At 40.1% G+C, this 13278-nt stretch overlaps 1 long non-coding RNA gene across 1 annotated transcript; it reads right to left on the bottom strand.

Moving 5' to 3' along the window:
* Positions 1–7746: 7746 nt before the first annotated feature.
* On the bottom strand, positions 7747–8446 carry LOC137044579 (uncharacterized). The gene is made up of 3 exons (XR_010898615.1): positions 8389–8446; positions 7973–7996; positions 7747–7852 (listed from the first exon to the last, which is right to left on the bottom strand). It is a non-coding gene; the product is annotated as an uncharacterized lncRNA (long non-coding RNA).
* Positions 8447–13278: the final 4832 nt, after the last annotated feature.

The following is a 13278-nucleotide window of genomic DNA, read 5'->3' as shown; positions in this document are numbered from 1 at the left end:
TCACAGCCTTTGCTCAATACTTTATTGAAGCACCTTTGGCACCATTTACAGCCTAAAGTCTTTTTGAGTATGATGCTACAAGCTTGGCACTCCTTATTTGGGCAGTTTCTCCCATTCTTCTTTGCAGGACGTCTCATGCTCAATCAGGTTGGATACGGTGCATCGGCGCACAGTCATTTTCAGATATCTCCACAGATGTTCAATCAAGTTCAAGTCTGGGCTCTGGCTGGGCCACTCAAGGACATTCACAGAGTTGTCCCATAGCCACTCCTTCGTGGCTGTGTGCTTATGGTCGTTGACCTGTTGGAAGATTAACCATCACCCCAGTCTGAGGTATATCCCCAGTATGTCTCTGTACATTGCTGCATTCATCTTTTCCTCGATCCTGACTAGTCTCCCAGTTCCTACTACTGAAAAACATCCCCACACCACGATGCTGCCACCCCCATGCTTCACTGTAGGGATGGTATTGGCCAGATGATGAGCGGTGCCTGGTTTCCTCCAGACATGACACTTGCCATTCAGGTCTAAGAGTTCAATCTTTGTTTCATCAGACCAGATAATTTTATTTCCCATGGTCTGAGAGTCCTTCAGGTGCCTTTTGGCAAATTTCAGACGGCCTTTCACTAAGGAAGGGCTTCCGTCAGGCCATTACAGCGTTATATTTTGGAATAACGCTGTAACATAACAAAATTTAGAAAAAGTGAAGCGCTGTGAATACTTTCCGGATGCACTGTACATAAAAAGTAGACTGGAAGTACACTGATCAGGCATGACATTATGACAATCTTCCTAATATTGTGTTAGTCCCCTTTTGCTGCCAAAAGAGCCCTGGCCAGTCGAGGCATGGACTCCACTATACCCCTGAAGCTGTGCTTTGGTATCTAGCACCAAAATGTTAGCAGCAGATCCTTTATGTCCTGGAAGTTGCAAAGGTGGGGTCTCCATGGATCAGACTTGTTTGTTCAGCACATCCCACAGACAATAGATTGAATTGAGATCTGGGAAATTTGGAGGCCAAGTCAACTCCTCAGATTTGTTGTTGTGCTCCTCAACCCATTCCTGAACCATTTTTGCTTTGTGGCAGGGTGGATAATCCTGCTGAAAGTGGCCACAGCCACTCGGTCATCCACGTGATGTAAAAGAGAATGTGATTCATCAGACCAGGCCATCTCTTCCATTGCTCGATGGTCCAGTTCTGGGGCTGTATTCACAAAACATCTTAAGGCTAAAGATGAATTTATTAAAGGAGAATTTATTAAATTTAGGAGAAACTATTAAAAATAAATGAGTTTCAAGCAACAGTCCTGATTCAGTCTTAATTCTAGGACTCCTACATTTTTGCTCTTAGAGCAATAAAACTAGCTCCTAAATCTGTGAAACGCTGGGAGTAGTCAAGAGGACTCCTAAGTCCCTATAAGACCAAATCCTAATGGCTGTTGCGGACCTCTCCCCCTTTCTCTCTTCCCCATTGCTTCCTGTATACTCACTGTCCTATCATAATAAAAAGGCAAAAATGGCTAAATAAATAAATAATAAAAAAAAAATTGAATATCTGATTACCTGTGGCAGTTGTTTCACAAGTTCACACTTACAAATTAATGTATAGAGTAAAAGATGAAAATAAACCTATTTGCCATGTTGACTCAAGGTCTCCGAGCCCAAACCCTAGGCATAATCCCCTGAATCCCCGGCTGGGCCGAGAGTGAGGAGTCGGGGTGGTGGAGGGATGCAGAAAGCCTTGGAGGTAACTGTGATTCAGCTGTTTATGGTGTATGTGTTCCTCCCGAACTTTGTTTATAAAACATAATTTGTTGCTTGAAGGCTGATAATTAGCTGAACATATGCCATTTTATATGGCATAATATTTATTTGAATATTGCAACTCCTCCCATATCAAATCAAATCAAAAATACATTTTGGTCCAAAAATAACAAAAATTATGACTTTATTCAGCACTCTTCCTTGTGTGTTTGGTATGTCATTAATTACATAAATTCCATTGTTGGGTGAACTAACCCTTTAATGCAAAGTTTACACTGTCCGATTTTAGCCCCGATTTTCCAAAATCACAGACAAATGCCCGAAATCATAGGCATGTTAACTTTTATGTATATGCCCGTGTACGCGAAGAATGATCAAAGATGTGATCAGAGAGAATTGCAGGCGAGTCACCGACGCCCAGCAAGATATTTGGCATGTTAAATATCTGGACCTGTCAGTGATTGAAACTTCTGCTGTGTGAAATGAGTTCTGACTCAAAATTATACCTGCAATGACCGACAGCCAATGAGAGAGTGAGATACAGGGCAGCGGGAGATTCAGGGAGGAGTTATAGACAGAATATCAGTATTTTAAAGGGGGGGTGAAATAAGTCAATCTCATGTCAATCTTGAGTACCTATAGAGTAGTATTGCATCCTTCATATCTCCGAAAAGTCTTTAGTTTTATTATATTTATAAAAGAAATATAGGCTGTACCGAGTTTCCGGAAAAAAACGAGCGCCTGGAGGCGTATCGTGGGGGCGGAGCTAAAGAATGACGAATGCGCACAAAGCGGTGACGTCCTCAAGCGTGGAGAAACCCATGGCTATCGTTCCAGAATCAGATTAGGAGGCTGAAATAAATTGAACAGGAGAAAGAGCAACAGCAGGATGTCCGTCTCTGTGGTATGTACTGTATTTAGTGGCCTGTCAATTGTGTGTGTTTACTCGCAGTTTATGAGGACATGATTCGGTTTATGGACTATTGTATGCGACTAAACCTAAGCAGTAGCAAGCAAAACGGTTTTGCACGTCAGACTAGTGTAACGTTATACATAGAACAACAATGGAGTAACTGTAGCGCATTTGAATGACGAAGCACGCAATTGTGTCGTTTACTGATGTTTACTCACGCGACAACAGCATAGACATTTGAAGCAGTTTTACTCACCGGCTGCTTCCAAAGCAGGACCGAACCTTTATCGCTGGGACCGCTCCGTCAAAAACACTTCTTTGGTATAATTTGGTGAAGTCCTGTGACAGCAGTGGCGTGGAAATCCACTTTGCGACGCACAGAAAGCGATGTTGTGAATCTTCCTGTCATTTCTGTGTTCAAATCGGTTCAAATGCAGCGCTGCCGTCCCGGAATGCTGTGCTGAAGCGTTGAAGTCGCTTGATGTCACCTGTAGGAATAAAGTGGAGCGCGGCACGGACTATGTGTTCATGGACGACTGGATCTGCACCTGAGCGAGTGTTTATGGGTGTGCATTTCCTCTCTCGCTCTAGTCACGCGCGTGCGCGCACCCTACCAGGAGGTAGGGACGTCAAGCCGACCGATATTTGAAAAAAACTCTCCGAAACTTGTGAGAAACCGGAAGGAGTATTTTTAACACAGAAATACTCCATCAAACGTCCAACATTAGTTTTTGAAACTTTGTCTATGTTTAGGAAGGGAATCCAAGTCTTTAAACGTGTAAAAAGCTCAGTATGCATGAAACAGCATTCTGGTTATGCAAGTGCTGCAGTTCAAGTTTCCTGATATGACTTTAGGGGGACGTTACATTTTGGGTTTTTTATGGTCACACAGCAACGTTACAAAAAGGACATTTCGGATGTTAACAGAACATTCCCACAAGGTCCTCTGTTGGTCATACAATAACATTTCCGATATTACTTAGGTGGACATCCCATATTGGTTAATCTATGATTACACGACAACGTTACAAAGAGGACATTTCCCAGATAGCGTGTAACCGTTGAAACAATGTTGATTCAGTGTTGATGTGTCAACGCTAATTACATTGAATTAATGTTACAGAGTGATGTTGCTTTAGCATCACTCTTGCACCCTCAGTTAATGTTGAAACAATACTGATATTTCAACCATAAATCAATGATAATAGCATTGATTCAACATTACAAAGTGATATTTTTTAACATCACTCTTGCACCCTCAGATAATGTTGAAACAATGTTAGATTTTCAACCACAAATCAATGATAATAGCATTGATTCCACATTACAGAATATTTTTTTCAACATCACTTTTGCACGCTCAGTTACTGTTGAATCAATGTTATTATTAATGTTAATATTTCAACAAAAAATCTATTATAACATCATTGAATCAACATTATGAACTGATGTTAGTTCAATATAATGCAGAAAAAGCGTTTTCGAGTATATGCAGCTATAATCCATGTAGGTGATTTTGAATTTATATTTCATGTTGATATACAATGGTTACACACTTAAAACTGATTCTACTGTTTAAATCTTTGTAAGCATTGCCAATCTATAGAGCAATGGCAAGGGAAACTAACTTTATTGCTCTCCGAGAGCCCCTCGTGGTCGGGAGCATTTCCGTTGTGTTGTGGGGATCATAGATATCCATAATAAAGGCTAGATATCTTACGGCGGAGTCACCATCGTCATCACCGGCGGCCATCTTGTCACAGGCAAGCTATCCGTCGGGCTCTGTGGAACCTGATGTAAGGCGAGTGATCTGTACAAACTTAAATACTCTTATCTTGCTGACATCTTGACGGATTTACAAATGGTTTGGTTTCTTACAAACATTGTTAACATGGCTACAAATCTGGCTGCTTTAACACATTGAAATTGCAGCTTTTCGTTTCGATAAACGACTTAATCGTGGCCTGGATAATGTGCAGCATTTCAAAGCATGAGTTTGATCCAATAGCTTGTGTTGGTGGCTGTGGTGAAGAATATGGCTTTGGGCTAACTAATGCAGGCAAAATGACATGCTGCCACAACCACACTGTACATTAAACTGACCACAGGGAGATGGATGCAGAGAGCTAATGAGTGTGACAAATAGACTCCCCATGCAAAACTGCAAAGGTAAATTCCAACACTAAATGCATGTGTGACAGCTACAGTGTAGACAGTGGTGATAAATGAACACTAAGTGCTCGGCTTGGTGTGCCAGGACCCGAATAAATTTCCCCCATCCTGTGTTTTCCTGCCTTCAAAACAGAGAAATTTAGGCACGATGCAGTGTAAATCATATTAAAAGCGCTGTTATGATATGCAATGGTGTAAATTAACCTCAAACCTTTAAGCAGCCGATTCAGTGGCATTTAGCTGAGTGAAAGTCCATCTGGAGTGGATCTATTTTAGGGGGCACAATACGTTTCCACAGGAAGGCATATGTCTGGTGGACTCTGGGAATGCAGGGAATTATGGGAGCAAAGAGGCTTGCTTTCCCTCTGTTTGTGAAGGTTAATGGTGACAGTTAGAGGCAGCCTAATGAACGTCATTAATTAACCACCAAGCCCTCCTCGCATTTCAATTACTCTGAGGACTGACGGGGTGCCAGAGGTAAAGAGGGGAATGTACTTTGTTAGATATCCTTCCCTACGGGTAGGACTTGGTTGTGAAATCATATTGCTATATCACATCATGCTTACCCAACCCCAAATCATGTTCACACAGTACTGCCACCGCAAACCACTGGCATGAAACATTAGAAGTGACAATATAGTTGTGAATAGGAGTTCTGAAGGCTCTGTGATGTCAAAGCCAGGAATGTGTGGCCCTCAAACATCTCTGCCACAGGTAGAGTCGTGAGAGTCACCAGCATCCGTTGTGTTTTGGGTGGTGGTCCTAGGTATGCACTGTTAAACTTAAATGTACTTGGGCATCATTTGGTAATTAAATTGTCACATCAGCAGAACCCTTTGGAGAACGACACTAGGGATGCTCATATTGACCGTTTAATCGTTAACCGATAGTAAGAATTGTTGAAAATGTTTAGAGCAATTTTTTGTTGGTTAAAGACATTTTAAGTGACGACCAAGCGACCAGCAGCCGACAGAGAGTTAACTGCATCATTTTAACTTCTCAGATCTAAAACACTTTAAGCATCACAATGTTTTTAATATTACCTCCACAGTAAAAGGCATTTTGACAAGCTGATACAGCTCGCAATGCCGCTCGCAAACAAAACGAGCTAAACAAATAATAAAAAAAGAACTTTATTGTCTTATCTACCTTACACCTTCTGCAAAATGAATAGCCTATAAATCAAATGTTCAATTCCCGCAGTATGTCCTATATTTAACGGAGTTCACAGCAATGAAAGCAGCTCATTTCAAATTCAAAGACCGCAATATAAGAGCATCTAAGCATATTTAAGCATCTAAGACTTATTTTAATTTACAGCCATTTGCTTTGGCATGCTTTACTCATTTGCAGCGATGGGTCTATCTGACTACAACAGAACACTCTCACGTTTTTTTTATTTGTTTTTTTTTTATTTGCCAGGAGTAAAATTTACACATGGTTTAAACAACCAGATACATTTACACATGTCCGGTTTTGTCTGAAATGCTTTCAGACCACCTTCTGAATTGGTTTGTTTGAGTAAATGGAATTAAATACGGCTCAAGAATTTTAGAAGGCATGTAGGCCTACTCCTGGTCTTGTCGCAATCAGAGATACCTGGTCAGAGAAAACGAATGAAGAAACCAGTTTTAAAAAGGACATACCTAGCAGCTGAAGAAACGCACGCTGCTGGCGTGGACTCTTTAACCCTGTGCGAGCCTTGACAGTCGCGTACGCTATTATGGTTTAATGTTGTTTCCACCAGCGCAGCACATTGTTTCTTTTAATTAATAAAATAAATATAAAACAAAGGAGAAGCCTAAAAAGGTCTGAAGCCCGGCCCGCATTTAGGCATGACGTGAAAATTGGCCCGAAGCCTGGCCCTATAGGGGCGCAAAATAAAAATAAAATAAAAAAAGGTCTGGTCTCGTTGGGCCCTGGCACAAATGCAGGCCTCTAGTGTGAATCTAGGTTCTGTTGTTACGCCGTTCTGTATTCTGCTGCTTGCACAATAAAATAAACACGTAAAAGTATTTAACGGGTCACAGACACTCAATTGTATTTTTATGTAATGCCAAGTCAATATTATAATCTTACCAGTTAGCGTTATTAAATTGACAAATGAGCATCGGTTGTGAAAATTAACCGAAATGAGCATCCCTAAACCACACAATCTTTTTGAAAAGGAGAGTTCTTAAAGAAGCTACAATATTTACACCATAACTGTCCTAAAATAAGAAAGAGACTTTCAAAAGTTCCACCAGTAACCTGGTTACGAGAAAAAGGATTTTTGCCCTGTTTACACCTGGTATTAAGCATTTTGGTCGATCGGATAAGTGGATGAGGGAGACACATTCCCATTTACACCTGGTGTTTTAATCCGGTTTGTCTACGGTCCTAATATCTTCAAGGGTAGGGTCTATGGGCAAAATAAGCTTTTGCAAGTTACATATGAACACAACCAAATGAAAAACAAATTTATTCATGCTCTGACAGCCGCAAGACCATGCGGTGAGTGAATGCTAGAAATCAGGAATGGTGAGAGAACATTGTGCTTGGTGCATTTTTTTCCACTTTCAAACCAAACATGGGTCTTCAGCCTGCAAAGTTTAACTGTCTAAAATCTGTCTAGCATGTATTCCACAGTAGACATAGGCATCTAAAGTAGGCATCTGTTGTGCTGTTGAAACAATTCAGTCACATGAGCATTTATACTGTGAAAGTGTGATGCTAGGTAGAGAGAAAGCTGACTACGCCACCCTGGTCACTAAACCGAGGAAATATCCTAATAACGACACAGGTTCGATTTCCCCGTTAACAGCACCTGAAACAAATTACCAAACAATAAAAGTTCAAAAGGTTAAAGATGCATAAAGGTGGGTACGAAATTCAAAGAAACAAAATATACTAAATTAATCCAACGTAACAAGGGAAGACCACAAACCACTCAAACCTGCAACCACTGGTTTGAGAGAATATATGGAGCACTGCCACAGGCCGGGTACGATTACCACACTACCTCTGCAGTGACACAGCAAAGACCAGTGGTCAAAATAAGGAAAACAAAAATACTAAAATGAACAACAATGAGAAACCCACTCCAACCTGGGGTTCAGTAGTTAAGAGAGTGATGCTACATACCTCAAATAACCAGAGGATCACTCACTGCGACATATCCGCCAGGGAGGTCAAGAAGTTATCATCATTGTGGAATAAAGAAATTTAATACAAATACATATAACGGAAACTTGCAATGGCCACAAACAGAAACACCAAAACAGGAACCCAGTAAAACAAGCAAAAGAATAATAACAAAAGCACAAGCAACAAACAAATGTCAAATATTACAATAAAAAAATAAAATAAAAAATAAAGCAACAAATAAACTTAAAAAAATATTAAATAGGAACAAAACAGCAGCAATTTATGTCTTAAGCCAGGCAGCACAGTCCTTGAATGCCCTTAAACAGGCAAATTAGTTCACCTACAAGAAACTAAATGAGAGCTAAAATATCAAGATGGACACCAATTCATCATTATATATTGGTCGCACATACCAATCATGCGAAGACCACGTCATTCAGCCGACAGCCACAGATAACGAGTTTACAGGTGAGCTGGAATACAGGAATACAAAACTCCCCATAACCACACACATATACTAATAAAATAAATACAGCAGGAATGAACTTACCATGAAGTCAAGCAGCAATCTGTCAGCGGCGTTCAGAGCAATTACAACAACGTGCACTGGTTGTTAGATGGAGCGTCACAACAGCGAGAGCAAACCTTCACCACATTGTGCACTTTATCAGCACAACGCGGGTAGCACTGCACAGCGTGTAACAGTAACAGGTTAACATCATGTGAGCCCGAACACAAATCACAACCAGAAACAGCACTCACCTACAACAGAGGAAACCAGGGCACCGTAAAGACAGTCACACAATGACGTCACCCCTGGCAGCACTACAGCCACCCTTATATACTGTTGGGAATGAGACGCTGATTACCTGGGCCTAGGGAAGAGTAATCGATCCCAGAGAGGATGGATGTCTTGATGAGAGGATGGCACTTCACTACAAAAGCCATCTGGTTAAATGTGTTTTCAACTACCTCTGAAAGAGGTCGAAAGTGGACAAATATCTCCATGGCCAGTCAGCCATATTTCCAGTTGGATGTATGGTTGGAGGGAAGCAACCGAAAGAATGGGGGCAGAGCTGAAGTGAGGCTGCAATATTCCTTTAAGTCAAGTCAGTCCCTTTGTTGGCCATCTTGGCAACCCCTAGGTAGTTTCCTGTCTTGAAAATAGGTATGTGATAATGCAAGTAACCTACAATTATTATCTACTTAAATGTGAAAAGACATTCAAGAAATTTTAAACTGTTGGCTAAGCTTAAGTTTTAATAGCAACAGTAATGAAAGCACCAATGAAATCTGACTAAACAGAATCATAAATATTTGTCCTTGAGTTAAAATTAGGGCAAAAACATTTTTCAATACATTTGTGTGTTCTAGAGAAATAAAACAAGGTGACACATTTACCATTAAGACAATTGGTTCTTTCAAGGTGGGACTTCCTTTCCTAAGCTGACATTAAGTGCTGCAATTTCTACCATTTATCTTCCACCATGTCTAAAGGCAACTTCACTGATACCTGGATGAGGTCAGGAATGAAAAAGGGTGATGAATCATTACCTCTTTATTTGCATGTCTCACATCCTGTGTCAGAATGTTTAGTTTATCTTTGCCAAGTTAGCACATGTTTCCTGTGCTTAGCCACAGCAGTGATGTTCCCTATTCTGAAGGGGGATGAGCACCTAACACACCTGTGTGTTCAATCTCTCAGTCCACAGGCTTAGACACATGCTGTGGAATAATGCATATCACACAGATAGTGAATCAGCAGGCCCCACATACCCACACCAAACCAACTACCAGATCAAGTGACTGTCATAAAACTACAAACACATCACTAAGTTGCCCTTAGGGTATAACTGTTCTGTTCTTTGTCTTTATTTTGTGCATTTTGAGAAGTCTACTAGGGATGATATGAATTTGTCAATGTCCTATCCTTTCATCCTATATATGGATTTCCAGATTCAGGTTAACCACTGGTACCATATTGCTAATTTTTGGCCTGATGAAATTAAAAATGTTAGGAAAAGGGTGGCTCTTGCAAGTTCTGAATGGTAACTTTTTGTTACTGTAAACAACAATCGTTAATAAGGTATTAGCCCTACTCCAACAGGTATTTGTCATGAAGAAGCTGAGAACAAGTATGCCATCAAAAGGGTGCTTCTGAAAGCATTGTATCCTATTTTTAAAAAGCTTGTTTGAATACAAACATTTGATAAACAACTTGAATGTTGGATTTACAAATATTCTAAATTGTAAATGTGAATCTTATCCATCTCACTGCAGCTTTTCTACAATGTATTAAAGATGTGATTGTCATCCTTTTGAAAAAATGAACAACAAAAAAAACCTTCAAAAATACATCTTAAAGGGACAGATGGAACTGAAATGTAATTTTTTTTCCCTCAAATAAAAATAAAACAACAACTGACTGTGATCCTGACTGTCAAGCTCCAAAAGGACATAGGCCTAGAATCATGAAATTTGGCCAGCTGGTAGGCCTCAATTTGGGAAGACATTGACATGGTTAATTAGCCAATAGCTAAAGCAAACAAAAACGTGAAACTGCTCATAACTCTTAAGGCGGTTGCACACTGAATGCGAGGCTCAAAGCCGCGCCACGTCTTTAAAATTCAAACACATTGTTTTCAATAAGTGTACACACACCGGCAGCAACATTTGGCGTCTGTCCGTGGTGCACAGCTACAACTCAGGAAGTTGTTCAAAATCCTGCCGCGCGATAATATAATATTAAATGTATATTATATTTCCCTCAAATTGCCAATGTACATACTGATTTCACCCTGTGCTACAGGATACATTTGTTTTACATTCTGAGTTCAACAGCTTGAATAAAGTCTAAACCTATTTGGGGAAAATGTATAATAAACGCAGCCCTTTCTAACAATACGTTAATAAAGACGTGGTGTGGCGCTGAGCTGAGCTTCGCATCTGGTGTGCGTTCCCTTTAAATTAAAATTAAATTAAGTTAAATTAAACATTTATATATTGAATCTCCTTCTTCTGAACAACTTTGCTGCAAGAACCACTGCTGTCAATTAAATTGTCCATTAAATATTTGTAATTAATTGAAATTAAAAAAAATTCTAACTCCTCGTAGGCCGTTTGTCCGATTTGCTTGAAATTTGCCATGCATCATCTAGAGACCCTCGAGGCAATAAGTTATCAAAAGAATGTTAATCAATTAAACTGTTCACAACCGTAGCAGATACAATTTTATATGTATTTTGTATGGCTTATTGTGTGCAACATGTCTATATATTTTGTACACAAAGTAGAAATTTTACAAAACTGTGTAAAAATAAGTCATTTTAAAGAAACATGCCATGTTTCATGGATTTATGATGCTAAAAATATATATTTTTGAATTATTGTGCACTGGTAATATACCTAAACGATTATTAGTAAAGCCATACCAATACTGTGTTTGACCCCCTTTCGCCTTCAAAACTGCCTTAATTCTACGTGGCATTGATTCAATAACGTGCTGAAAGCATTCTTTAGAAATGTTGGCCCATATTGATAGGATAGCATCTTACAGTTGATGGAGATTTTTTGGGATGCACATCCAGGGCACGAAGCTCCCATTCCACCACATCTCAAAGATGCTCTATTGGGTTGAGATCTGGTGACTGTGGGGGCCATTTTAGTACAGTGAACTCATTATCATGTTCAAGAAACAGTCAATTTGAAACAATTCGAGCTTTGTGATGGTGCATTATCCTGCTGGAAGTAGCCAACAGAGAATGGGTACATGGTGGTCATAAAGGGATGTACATGGTCAGAAACAATGCTCAGGTAGGTTGTGGCATTTAAACGATGCCCAATTGGCACTAAGGGGCCTAAAGTGTGCCAAGAAAACATCCCCCACACCATTACACCACCACCAGCAGCCTGCACAGTGGTAACAAGGCATGATGGATTCATGTTCTCATTCTGTTTACGCCAAATTCTGTCTCAACAGAAATCGAGACTCAATTTTGGTGAGCTTGTGCAGATTGTAGCCTATTTTTCCTATTTATAGTGGAGATGAGTGGTACCCTGTGGGGTCTTCTGCTGTTGTAGCCCATCCGCCTCAAGGTTGTGCGTGTTGTGGCTTCACAAATGCTTTGCTGCATACCTCGGTTGTAACGAGTGGTTATTTCAGTCAAAGTTGCTCTTCTAGCAGTTTGAATCAGTCGGCCCATTCTCATCTGACCTCTAACATCAACAAGGCATTTTAGCCCACAGGACTGCCGCATACTGGATGTTTTTCCCTTTTCACACCGTTATTTGTAAACCCTAGAAATGTTTGTGCATGAAAATCCCAGTAACTGAGCAGATTGTAAAATACTCAGACTGCCTGTCTAACACCATCAACAATGCCACGCTCAAAATTGCTTAAATCACCTTTCTTTCCCATTCTGACATTCCGTTTGGAGTTTAGGAGACTGTCTTGACCAGGACCACACCCCTAAATGCATTGAAGCAACTGCCATGTGATTGGTTAGATAATTGCATTAATGAGAAATTGAACAGGTGTTCCTAATAATCCTTTAGGTGAGTGTAGTTTTATATAATTAGTTTACAAAGAAATATGTGAAATGCTTATAGACCATTCAAATATATTTTCACAATTACATATCCCAATGATGATATGTAATTGGATATAATATAATATAATATATGAGAGGTCTACCATGTACAGTGTGTACTTTGGTAACAAACTCCAATTACCATAAATTAAGCTCCATCCGGAGGCTACAAGTGTGCGTCCATCAACAAACGTGTGTGTGTGTGTGTGTGTGTGTGTGTGTGTGTGTGTGTGTGTGTGTGTGTGTGTGTGCGTGTGTGTGTGTGTGTGTGTGTGTTTCTAATTTATTGTGGTAAACATGCAGTAGCTGCATCAATAACAGCACATTAGCCGAGCACTGACATGAATGACTGATGTAACGTTAAAGTTTGCAAAACAAATCTTGCTCCATCCTTAATCTTTACTCATAATAGTAAGAAAGGTCTGCATTAATATAGTCTCAGTTTCAGGTAATACTGCAGCCCACAGCTGATTTACAGCAGTATTTCAGTAAGATGGTAATCACTTGAGTTAGCCGGTTAGCCAGATACCTACATGATGTGAAATACACACAAAAAAAATCACATTGTCAAGCACAGCGTCTTCTTGACATGATGCTATCCAGTATCCGCTGCAGTGAAAGAGGTGGTTCAAGGTTTCCCTGGTTTCTGTGTGCGCATTGTGGATGGGCAATATGCTAATGTTTCGTCTTAACATCACAACGAAGTGGATTGTG

The sequence above is a fragment of the Pseudorasbora parva genome, chromosome 17 (assembly GCF_024679245.1).
Source record: "Pseudorasbora parva isolate DD20220531a chromosome 17, ASM2467924v1, whole genome shotgun sequence".
Classification (NCBI taxonomy): domain Eukaryota; kingdom Metazoa; phylum Chordata; class Actinopteri; order Cypriniformes; family Gobionidae; genus Pseudorasbora; species Pseudorasbora parva.
The sequence above is the reverse complement of the archived record's forward strand: the minus strand, read 5'-3'. Positions and strand labels throughout refer to the sequence as shown.